Source organism: Mya arenaria, chromosome 8, assembly GCF_026914265.1.
Source record: "Mya arenaria isolate MELC-2E11 chromosome 8, ASM2691426v1".
In the NCBI taxonomy this organism is placed as follows: Eukaryota; Metazoa; Mollusca; class Bivalvia; order Myida; family Myidae; genus Mya; species Mya arenaria.
Window position 1 is genome coordinate 72,678,484 of NC_069129.1, and position 14,215 is coordinate 72,692,698.

Consider the following 14,215-nt stretch of genomic DNA (forward strand, 5'->3'; position numbering starts at 1 on the left):
TAAAACCTAATTGCTTTATTGAATATCATCAGTAAGCGACTATGGTCCAAACTATTTCATTATGGCGCGTCTGTCATAAAATTAAGTTTTTATTGTTTTCTTGTACACGAGTACTTTGCAACTATTCATTATTGTACTATATAATTATAATATTTTAGCAATGACATCTTTTAAATATTTACAACACGATTTTGCATATTGGAATTCAATGTTTTGTGCAGTTTCAGTCATTTGTACCATGTCTAATATACTGTTGTGTTTCGAGCAATACTCAATGACTGTAATAACGACTTTTTAAGACCGTTGCTCTGTGATAAATATATGTACTATGCTTGCTATATGTTCTTATTTCACTATATACACTATGAGTCGCTATGTTATACTCTTTTATACTATTCTTACACATTAATTAGCTCTTTTTAATAAATGGAAGTTAAGTTACTCTTTCGCTTCCTTTTATATCCTCTGACACGCCCAGCAGCTTAAACTTTTAACTATTTCCGCTGACATGTACAGCAGCTCAAACTTTAACAACATCCTTTGACACGTCCAACAGCCCGACTTGACCTATATGCTCTGACACGCCCAGCAGCCCAAACCTAAGCTATGTCCTCTTACAAGCACAGCAGCTCAAACTTTAAATACATCCTCTGACACGTCCATCAGCTCAAACTTTAACTATATCCTCTGACACGTCCATCAGCTCAAACTTTAACTATATCCTCTGACACGTCCAGCAGCTCAAACTTTAACTATATCCTCTAGCATGCACATCAGCTTGAACTTCAACTATATCTTTAAACGCGCCCAGCAGCTCGACATTATCTAAAACCTCTGACACGTCCAGCAGCTCGACGTTATCCTCTGACACGACCAGCAGCTCGACTTTAACTATATCCTCTGACAGGACCAACAGTTCGACTTGACATAAATGCTCTGACACACCCGGCAGCCCTAACCTACGCTACATCCTCTTACAAGCACAACATCCCAAACTCAAGCTGCAACCTCTGCCAAGCGCAACAGCTCAAACTAACACTGTATCCTCAACACGCCCAACAGCTCAAACTTTACCTATATCCTCTGACAGGAACAAGAGCTCAACTTTGAATTATATTCTCTATCATGCACAACACCTCAACGTAAACAGCTATATCTTAAGGCAAATGATGCAGCTCAAACTCATTCTTTATCCTCTGAAACGCACAGCAGATCAAACTTTTAACTATATCCCCTGACATGCAAAGCAGCTCAAACTTAAGCTTTATTCTCTCAAACGCACAGCAGCTCAAACTTAAACCATATTCTCTCACACGCACATCAGCTCAAACTTAAACTGAACCCTTTGACATGTACAGCAGCTCAAACTTAAGCTTTATTCTCTCACACGCACAGCAGCTCAAACTTAAACTTTATTCTCTCACACGCACACCAGCTCAAACTTAAACTATATTCTCTCACACGCACAGCAGCTCAAACTTAAACTATGTCATCTGACAAGCGCATCGGCTCAAATGTAAACAACTATATCCTTAGACAAGCACAGCAGCTCAGACTTAAGCTATATCCTCTGATATGCACAGCAGCTCAAACTAAAGCCATGTCCTCTTACACGCACATAAGCTCAGTCTTAAACTATATCACCTGACATGCACAGCAGCTCAAACGTAAGCCATATCCTCTGTCACGCACGTAAGCTCAAACTTAATCTTTATCCTCTGACAAACGCAGTAACTTAAACTATATCCACTGACTAACGCAGTAGCTCAAACTTACGCTATATCCCCCGACACACACAACAGCTCAAACTTAAACTATATCCTCAGTCAAGCGCAGTACATCAAACTTCAAGTATATCTTCTGGAAAGCGCAGTAGCTCAAACACTCTATCCTCTGAAACACACAGCAGCTCAACTAAAACCGAATTCTCTAAAGGTAAAACAGCCCAAACTTTTAACTATATTCTCTGACATGCCCAGCAGCTGAAGCTAACGCCATATCCTCTGACACGCATATCAGCTCAGATTGAAACTATGTTCTCTAACAAGCGCAGTAGCCCAAACATAAACTTTATCCTATGACATGCACAGCAGCTCAAACTTCGGCTATATTCTCTAACACGCCAAGCACCTAAAACCTCAAATATCCTCTAACACACCAAGTAGCTTAAACTTTAACTTCATCTTCTAACACACCAAGCAGGTCATACTTTACCTATATGCTCTGATGCATGGCCAGGAGTTTAACCTTGAATTATATCTTCTACCTCACCTAGCAGCTCAAACTTTACTTAAATCCTCTGACACGACCAGGAGTTCAACCTTGAATTACGTCTTCTGACACACTTAGCAGCTCTAACTTTAACTATATCCTCAGACACGACGAGGAGATCAACCTTGAATTAAGTCTTCTGACACACTTAGCAGCTCTAACTTTAACTATATCCTCAGACACGACGAGGAGATCAACCTTGAATTAAGTCTTCTGACACACTCAGCAGCTCTAACTTTAACTATATACTCTGACACGACCAGGAGTTCAACCTTGAATTATATCTTCTGACACACATATACTCTGACACGACCAGGAGTTCAACCTTGAATTATATCTTCTGACACACTCAGCAGCTCAAACTTTAACTATATTCTCGGACACGACCAGGAGTTCGACCTTGAATTACGTCTTCTGACACACTTAGCAGCTCTTACTTTAACTATATCCTCTGACACGACCAGGAGTTCAACCTTGAATTATATCTTCTGACACACATATACTCTGACACGACCAGGAGTTCAACCTTGAATTATATCTTCTGACACACTCAGCAGCTCTAACTTTAACTATATACTCTGACACGACCAGGAGTTCAACCTTGAATTATATCTTCTGACACACATATACTCTGACACGACCAGGAGTTCAACCTTGAATTATATCTTCTGACACACTCAGCAGCTCTAACTTTAACTATATCCTCTGACACGACCAGGAGTTCAACCTTGAATTAAGTCTTCTGACACACTCAGCAGCTCTAACTTTAACTATATACTCTGACACGACCAGGAGTTCAACCTTGAAATATATCTTCTGACACACATATACTCTGACACGACCAGGAGTTCAACCCTTGAATTATATCTTTTGACACACTCAGCAGCTCTAACTTTAACTATATTCTCGGACACGACCAGGAGTTAACCTTCAATTATATCTTCTGACACACCTAGCAGCTCAAACTGTATCTATATACACACTCAGCATCTCTAACTTTAACTATATCCACTATATCCACTGATACGACTAGGAGCTCAAACTTTACCATTTACTCTGACATGGCCAGTAGCTCGACTTTAACTATATCCTCAGACACGTTCAGAAGCCCAAGCTTTAACTTTAAACTGTAGAGAAGCCTAATAGTGATACTCACCAAGAGACACAAAACACTCTTCATGTAACTATTAAAATAGAGCTAACGCAAATTCAACAGCACTGATTAAACGTACCTTCAGAAAATGCTCAATCTCATACTGACCAGTAGTTCTTGCAAGTGATTATGTGTTTTACCCTAGCACTTGGAATAAAGGAGAATGACGTTTCGAAAGTTGAAATGTTTTGCTTTCCCCATCAACGTTTGTTTTGTTGAAGAGCCTTAATACCGTAGTGAAGGCCATGCAGTTTAAAATTATAAAGTAATAGTGAATTTGTATTGGGTAAACCGACACTGACTGAAACCGACACTAACTAGAAACAACGGTATAATGTCATGATGAATTGTTATATCTAAAATGATATGTGTTTATATATATATATTATCAATATAAAGTCACAATCATGACCAACCGAACTTGTTGAACTTGTATTTCTTTCAACTGACCCTGCATCGGCTTATCCTCTAAATGAAATCACACGTAAACTAGGATTATTTACCAAAGTGACTGTACGGTAAAGTCGAAACATTTAGACACTACGGTGGATAATATTAAGAGCGTCTTTTGTGTCGCCTGCGAGACAGAACAGACGTCGATCCCATAGTCCACATGTCCAAACTCTTGTACGTTTTCTTTTTCTTAAGGGATTTTTCCCCCAAATCTGACCTTAAATTCGTTGATATGCATGGGAAAACGCTTAAGCCATGACCGAATATTGGAAGACTATGAAGTACTATAACAGTCAGCCACGTAACGGTGTCGGGTATCACCACTACAGCTTTGTTAATGTTCTGCGCACAAGCAACTTTCGTGCACAATAGCAATTCAATAACCATTCATACTTATCGTATCTGATTGGTTAACACTACCAATGACCTCAAATGAGACACGTTTAAATTGATAAATGCATATTAACAAATCTCACCAATACCAAATGAAAAATTCAACGTAGTCGTTTTTAAATGGTCTTTCAGTTTCACGTTTAAACAGGTTAAAACAAGATTTGACCCAGTGACGACATTTTTGACCCCACATGACCTTCTAGTTTCACACTATTTCAAGATTTCATCGAGGCAAACATTCTGATTAAGTTTTAGGGAAATTAGAGCAGATGTAGTGCCTAGTGACCTAGTTTTGTCCCCATGTGACCTATTTTAAAACTTGTAAGATTTCATTAAGGCCAACATTCTGACCAAATTTGAACATAACTGACTATTCAATACCAATGTTTGGTTCGGGACACAACATTTCAAAGATTTCACCTACTGACCTGGTTTCTATCCCCATGTGACCCAGTTACGAACTATTCAACAACAATAAAGGAGAACAGTCTAATTAAGTTTCATGAATATTAGATCTAGTGTGTTTCCAGTATTTTTTCTAAGTTTTGACCTATTGACCTTGTTTTTGACCCATATGACCCACTTTTAAAAAACCGTCGAATTTTAACCCAAGAGATCATTCTGACCATGTTTGAACATAATCCGACCAATCACCACCATAAAATAATAAAAATAACAAGATTTTTGAAAGATTTGACCTTGTGACCTAATCTTTTATCACATGCAACGTTTATAACATATCCAAAACGTCATCAAGGAAAACATTTTGATCAAGTTTCATGAATATTAGACCATACATATTGGTTTATTCAGAAATACATGTAGACATACTGTCCATGTGTATACATTTGAGAACATAATGAATATATTTAAGTTGTCAAGTGATCAATATTAGACCATACATAATGCCTCTAATATATTTTAAAGATTTTTCTAAGATTTTACCTAGTGACCTTGTTTTTGACCCCATGCGCCCCATTTCTACAAGCGGTCCATATTTCATCAAGAGGAACATCATGACCAAATTTGAACATAATCCGACCAACCATTTCCATTCCGGACAAAAAAATCTAAGATTTGACCTAGTGACCTAATTTCCGATCATGTTACCCAGTTTTAAATAAGTCCCAATATTTCATCAAGGAAAACATTCTGATTAAGCGTTATGAAAATTTGACCATGTATAATGTCTCTTATATGTTCCAAAGATTTTTCTAAGATTTGACCCAGTGACCTAGGTTTTGCCCCATGTGAACCACTTTTTAAGTGGTCCATATTTCATCAAGGGGAACATCATGACCAATTTCGAATAGAACTTGACCACTCTTTACCATGATATGGTTCCGGCGAAGATTTTTCTAAATTTTGACCTAGTGACCTAATTTTCGATCATATGTGACCCAGTTTTATTAACGACCAAGGAAAACATTCTGATTAAGTTTCATGAATATTGAACCATGTACAATGCCTCTAGTATGTTCCAAAGATTTTTCTGAGATTTGACCTAGTGTTTAGTTTTTGACCCCATGTGACCCACTTTGACAAGTGTTCGAGATTTGATCAAGGGGAACATTCTTACCAAGTTTGAACATTTTCTGATCAATGCCTACCAAGATATGGTACCGGACGGACGGAATGACGAACGGACGGACAACGCCAAAACAATATCCCCCTCCCGAAACCTTCGATTCGGCGGGGGATAACAAAACCAAGAACAATCTTTTATTGATCGCAAATTTCTGCTTAAATATTGTTCGTATAGCAAAGCAATGGTCGAAAACGTGCCCTCCCTGCACAAACTTCAATAAGGTATGCAGAGCAAAGAAAACTTGGCCTAAAAGCTCACCAGGTAAATTATTTGTTTTTGACCAATGTAAAAATGACAGCCATTCATATATGACAGATTAATATTACATAGAAAGTATGAGTTTACTAAAATAAATCGCATCATTTGCGGATGTTGCTGTTGGACCCAAATGGCACTATGGGTCAAAGGTCCACTTTTTTAAACGTAAACCACTCGCTACATAGGTCTGAGCATGGTTGATGGTTGATGGTCAAACCAATATGCACATCACACATTATTTCAACATATCGTGCTGATTTCTGCATTGTTAATACACCATTAAGCCCCATGTCAGATCCCGGTAAACTTCTAGAACTAAACATGTTCAAATTTGTGCAGCCAGTGCAACCAAATCCGGAATCATACACAATGGAACAAGTATTTACAAAATACAATGACGGTTTTATTGGGTCAGGTGAACTTGAAACTTGATTCCGTCACTATGCCAGTCATACATTCAGTATTCAGTTTGTTATTCAGGACAAGCTGAGAAAGAACATTTACAGAATGGTCGAAGAAAAGGTCTTTGTAAAGGAAACAACTCCTTCTGAGTGAGTTTTAACATGTTTACTGTTCACTAACCAAATCAATCACTCTGAACATGTCTAGATCCAAGAAGACCTTATAACGATGCGATCCTCAGACCGCATTTTCCCTTTAAGTCACTATATACAAGTACCGCTTTTTCACGATACATTCGGACTCAAAACTGCAAACGATCCTGTTGTACAGAAGATGGACGAATGTTTAGAGAGTCTTCCAGGGTTCAAGGTCATCGTTAAGGACATTTTCTGTTTTGGCAAAGACGAAACCGAACAAGACGCAAACCTCGACATGCAAATGCAAAAGTGTCGAGACAAGGGTATCAAATTAAAAGCTGACAAAACGAAAGTAGGAAAGACTAAAATTCCATTATTTGAGCATTTACTGAATCCGCATGGTCTAAAAATCGTCTCAAACATGAACAAAGCAATCAATGAAATGCCATTTTATTTCCCTGGAATGTGGAACATTAAAATACCTTGGAGTAAATCAAGACTGTGATCACTCAACCCCTGGCCTACTTTGATCAGAATGCAGACGTAACACTACAGGACGCAATCCAAAGCGGAAGCTGTTATGTACTGTTGCAAAAAGACAAGACTGTTAGTTTCGTTTTGAAATCACTGACTAATGCAGAGATAAATTTAGCCCAGATCTAAAAAGGTCTCTATGCTGTCTTACTTGGCTTGAACATGTTTCAATAAATGACCCTCGGACGACAGATGACAGTTACAAGTTAACGGTATTGCACGTTAAGTGCATACACGCAGTACCACCACATTTACAAAGAATGATATTTAAATTACTGAAATTTGACTTTGTCTCTTGAAAATATATTCCACCATCCGACACGTCTAGCCGCAGCAACTTGTCAGACGTGTACTCTGAAGTATGCGAAATGCATGACACTTGTGTCGCGAATCACGCGACATCAATATTCAACATATTAAATGTAATATGTAAAAGATTAGTTTATCATATATGCATTGCTCCGTTGCTCCGTTGAATCTTCCCGCCTAAATTGCCTCCATTGCATTGCTCCGACGGAGCCCTAAGCATGATTTCTTCGTGGTGTTCATGATGTGTATGGTAGATTGGGCGGCAAGATTTAGTATAAATACAGGGCGTATGTAGCAAGTTTCTTTAGACTAAACCGAATTAAATAAGGATGCAATAAAATAATATAGAATTATCAAAAGTTATAAAAAGTGATTGTAAAATGGATGTTTAAAGGTAATGATTATTAGTTGTGTTTAGTTCTCATATAAAAATAAAAAATAGAAAGTGTTAAACGAATCAGTGTGTTTGTTTTTTTTAGGTAAAAATATTGATGTGGTTAAATTGCCGGAACCTTAGAGTTGTCATAACCTTGAGGTGGTTTAAAATAAAGTCACCACTTGCCCTGTAAAGCGTGATGCTTGTTCCCAAAACGTACATTTCAGGAAAAATTATCTTTATGAGAACACCGAGGCCAATTTATTTCCAAGCTCACCTAGTATTCTATTACTTGTTATAATTGTGAAATTTTGCTAAGAATTTCATACAGAAATGTGTTGACTGAACTTTATTTTCCTGGTCATGTTGTATTAAATCAACACTTCTCAAAACACCAAATAACATACAGTCTGTTGAATTGCATTACATCCCTATAGCCATAAGCCATATTGCTTTCATTAGGTTTAATATACTGATGTTGTACTCAGAACTTGTTAATCGGACTTCATTCAGTAAACATGTAAATAGTTGTGTCATTGCTAGATCGTATACCCATTCCAAGAATATAACAGAACTCGTTTTGTTGGATGGGCTATTCTATTTCTGTTAACTCGAAATTCCTTCACACCTACAATGCACTGTCTGATAAAGAGCTATCATCCTTCGTCTATTTCGTATATCATGTTTTATTTTGTTCACAAGCCAACCACATTCAAGTTTGTTTTATGATTGCGCATGCAAATGTTTGATTGAATACGTAAATGTAAATGTTGTGTCGCTAAATAAACAGGCCTCAGGATTTTATTTACGTGTTTGATAGCTTGTTTAATATTTACACCCCCGCACCACATTCAGTCGACAGGCTTCACCTAAATCGCCCATTGACTAATACATTTTGTTACATTTATCAAGCTAAAGGCACAGCAAGCACTTCTGTAATATTGCGCTTCCTTTAAATGGACGTATATCACTTCAGTTACAATCATTTTTACAATGAACACAATGTCTTCTAGATATATCTACCGCCATTGGTCAAATGGCGTTTTATTGTGGTAAAATAAGTGTAACTTTGATGAAACTAATTAAGTCATGAACGCCATTTTTGTTTAAACAGCCGATTTATCTGACGCCTTAATGTCTTTGAATGTTGAATTATCCCAGAGAAAATGTTGCCAGAAATGAGAGTAAATAAAACCATTGAATGTTCATTTGTGTATGATATCAATTGCCAATGCATATTACTGTATAGTCGAGCTACTCAAACGCTGCAGGGATCAAATGTTTTCATACACCCAAGAACCGCAATACGAACACATTTAATCCTTAAACGTACACTCTTACTCCCAAATAAGATGTACCACAATTAATACAATTGTTTCAATTTACTGAAAATGATGAATAAATTTCGAAAACAATGCTTCTTATGAAGAATACCGTGTTTAATTTGAAAGAGAGGAGCAGTAAACACGGTATTTCTACCTTATGGGTTGATAGTTGATCACTGTAGATCTTTTAGCACTCACCAGTCATTTAATATTTGTGCGTGTTCAGCTATACACGGTCAAACTTTTGTTATCAGTAATTTGTTTTTATTATAAATTAATTATTTAGTAAGACGTTAAAGGTTTATCACTCAAAATGTATGTTTGTTAAACATGTGTATGTACTGATTTTAAATACGAGTGACATTTTAAGCAAATTCCAAAATAAAACTGCGTTTTGTAAGGGAAGCTTAAACATGTCATGACTAGAGTTCACATCAAGCGCAAAGGCGACACCGACGAAAGGGCTAACTCATCAAATAATCGAATCGTTATGATAATGTAATAGCATCATAACGCCTTCATACAAAGTTGTTGTTTTTTCAAACAATGATCGATTATGACACGGATTATATACCGTGCTTTAGAATAAATAAAACGAAGTGGAATAGTTAAGAACGTGGAAACAAGAGTGCATGCGTTTAAATAATGTATTTTATGAATACGAAGTTCTGTTAAACCCCCACAAATAGTAGCGTTCGAATTCTTGCACAAGCATATTTTGATCTATTTCACATACTACAGATGATTTCTTAATAACTTTGATTGATTCCAACAATTGAAAAGCTCGCTCTTGGCAACAGATACTACATTCCAAATTATGTGCAATAACCTTAATTTATCATGACATACAACAATACGCATTTGAAGTTTTTGCACAGTGAGAGTTTAATCAACTATAAATATAATGGTTCTAGAAATCGACACAAAACATAACCAGGTAAAGCAACTTTAATACAAGATACAACTTAACACTTCTGATTGAACATATTTCAGGATTGTTAAGTCAAATGGACGGACATGTCATTTTCTATAAACAGTGATTTTAAATAAAAACATGGATGACTTGCAACAATGCATTTAGGACCATGAGAGAATGCTCGAAATGAATAAAGAATTAACTGATGATACGAAGGAATCAATTTTACAGTAACTAGTTTAAATTGTAATATACTTAGTTATTCATTTTATAACATTGAATTCAATTGTATGCTAAGCCTAACATTATCAGTTTTAATAGAACATTGAAAATTACAGTGTAATTTATCAAATTGATAGTATAACTGTTCGGAGATATATTAATTTTAGTTCGCTGATATGCATATAATGAATTCAGCCCGGGTCGGTAAATACTCATGTCGAACTCTTCTCCGAAGTTCGTTAAGTCACGATCAAAGATCGTTGACAAATATCAAGGTTGGTCACAATACATAATTCCTCACTGAAATGAACGAGCAAAGACCAGTATTCTGTTCTAAGTAATAGCAACATCGACACAAGCTTAAAAAAGCTTCACGTGTTCCATATATGACCACAATAGCTCATTGCTTACTGATGACCTTCTGTGTGCAACAAAGTACGAACTTGATTTACAAAGCAATACCATAAATGATATATGTATAGCAAACCCCACATACATTCTACGGCCAAATGTTTTGTGTTCCTCAATAAATCAGATTACCGGCGTATTTCAAATATCTAAAAAAATGCGACTCGAGAACGTTGATGCTTGTGAAAAACACATCATCAATCTATATGAATGGAACATTTCACAAGTGCATACAGATACAAAAAACCAACAATTTTGCTCTCATCCCTCTATATAGACAGCATTGAACAATTTCCCCCGAGCTTGCGAAGAGATAAAAAGCCTTAATCATTATCACAATCTCGTTATTCTAAATACATCGTGTCTATCCTAAGTCCACTTAATAGTTATCCCCTGTGCAGTTATTTATTTGCTTTATCTATCCCCAGTACACCTTCAGGTAATCAAAAAATATGTACAAGTCCGTAACAACAAAACATATCGTATTGATATCTTGCACAATACTTGATGCTGTAATTACAATGCAATTGCTCGATTCAGTTTTTAGCTCGACTATTCGAAGAATATGGAGAGCTATTCTACTCACCCAAGCGTCGGCGTCGGCGTTACACCTTGGTTAATTTTTTGCATGTAAGCAACTTTAAGTCATTATCTCTGTAAATACATCATGTATTGCATTGGAACTTTAGATATGTATTCCCAACTATCTAACATACTAATTAAATGAAGTTAGATAACACTTTTTGGAATATAATGCAAACTATGGGCCTTTATTATTTGACTTAGAAATTCTGGTTAAGGTTTTGCAGCATGTAAGCACACATTGGTTAATATCTCAGCAACTACTTGATGTATTGCATTGAGACTTTATACAATGGTACTTAACCATCCAATCTACTTAAATAACCAAGTAAGATATCTCTAGTTTGCATTTAATTCCAATTATTGCCCTTTTATTCGACATTGAAATTCAAATACATCATGTATTGCATTGAAACTTTATACACAGGCTCCCAACCATTCAACCTTCTTAATTAATCAGGAAAGATAACTCTATCTTGCATATTATATAAATTTTGCCCCTTTATTATGCGACTTAGAAATTATGGTTAAAGTTTTGCATGTTACCACACATAGGTTAATATATCAGCAACTACTTCATGATTGCATTTAGACTTTATACAATGGTACTCAACCACCCAACCTATTTGAATAACCAAGTTGAATAACTGTATGTTGCAAATAATGGCCCTTTCTTATTGGACTTAGAAATTCTGGTTTAAATTTTGCATGTAACCACATTTACGATAATATCTTAATATCTCAGCAAAAACATCATGTATTGCATTAAAATCTAATCTAAGTTTACAGTGAGACAAGTTTGGCAAAACCTTTCAATCCTTACACTGAAATGCGGCAGAGTAGTTGAGCACGCTGTCTCTGTGACAGCTCTTGTTATTCTTATTTTCTATTTGTTGTTTTGTGTTTGAAATCCTACCACATTAACTAACATTTGTGAGCAATCATGCAACTTTCGGCGAGAATTGTGCTATTATACAAAAGAGGAGACACATTTCCATCATAGTCGTATATTGCACAGGCTCAAGCTATTCGAAACTCTTCGATTTGATATATTTCACCATAAAATACAAATAATGATAAAAAAACTTACCATGTGTCAAAATCAAACGCTTATCGATTTATCACTTTTTGAGCTTTATTCGGTGTCCGTTCCCCCACTGTGATTTTATAGCAAAACTTGAATTGGATGTAGTATTTTCTGTGTAAAGCAAGAATTTGGATTTGTAAAATATCATATCGAATACAACAACCTCTTGTGCTTATTATCAATTTTAATAAGACTATACTACCCAAAAACAAATAGGTAAGAGATAGACTGGTTTCTTTTATTTTCATAAATATTTGCCTGTTCATTTAATCGTATATGAACACTTTGTTCTCATATGTTTGAAAAGTGTGTGTTTTTTATTTGGCAGTAGTTTACTATTTCAAAAGCTTGCCGTTGCTAATGTTAAAAACGAAAGCCGTTGGTCAGAATTTCTAGTTTCTGCTTGCCTCTTTTAGTAGTTGTTTGTCCATTAGTACTGTGCTCCTGTGCTTCCAGCTCGTTGCCATTAATATCCCTTGTGTGTACGTACCCTTGGACAATCCTAATTGGTAATATAACAAATGTTGGCATTTTCTTTTAATTTTAACGCATTATCGTGTTTAACTATCGTGTTAAACATTGACCTTCATGATAAAAAATATAATGCTTTAGATACAGATAATAATATATTAACCTTTTCAGTGTGTTTTTTTTTTCAATAATATAGCTACGTGAACATAAATTTCCCAGTTTAAAAAAAAACACCGAATCATCGCTAATATTTTTATCTGCATCTAAATTATTTGCCTTATTTTGCAATAACCTTTATTGAGCGGCATAACGCCCAATGACACATCAAAGCCAAATGCATGTTATGCGGGGGAGCGAAATTATAAAGTTATAAAAACATCAGTCCTTATTTAGCGAAACAAAAAATAGTTTCGTTTACGCATGTGCTTTGTCAACAACATTAATGAATCCATTTGCATGCATTATCATTGAAAGCATAATTGTGTTTAAGGACATCGAACTCCATGGGCATGAATGTGCCTATTTTTTCAATGGTTATTTTTTAGAAATTAAGGGGATATGTTTGCATGTACCTTTATTCATGCTTATGTTATGCATCTTTGTATGTTTGTAATTTTCTGCATCCCTGAACAACATTTAATCTTAAAGTGACACTCTTTTTCAAAATATATGCAAATATGCATAACAAACATAAATTTAGAGTGATAAACCTTAAACTCCTTACTAAATAATGCATTTCTGAGAAATACTATGTACCGATAGCAAGCTTGTAACTGTGTATTTAACAGCTAAAAACGCCAAAATATTAAATGATTGGTGAGTGCTAATCTGTGATTTACTATCGCCTTATAAGGTAGAAATACCATATTTTCAGAACCTTTCTTTCAAAATAAACACAGTATCCTTCATAAAATATTGTATTCGACATGTAATCATCCTTTTTGGTATATTAAAGCAACTGTTTTACTTGTGAAGAATCTTATTTGGGAGTAAGAGTGCATCTTGAAACCAATTAGAACACTGTTGCATATTTCTTTCATCTGTAAAGGTATGCATTTTAAAGAAATAACCGCAGTTTTTAGTAAACCTGTCTTAAGTATAATTATATATTGATGAAATAAAAAACAATTTACATTAATTGTATAATTAAAGTGATCCAAAATAGTGTTATCACAATAAACAGTTGTTCTACACGTATAACATTATCCAGTGATGATCTGCTTGGGATGTGTGGATTTCCATTGGTGTAAAACAGTGTAAAGCATTACAAAACATGAACAAGAATAACAGATCAGTATAAAGCATACGTTGATAATATGTGATATACTTG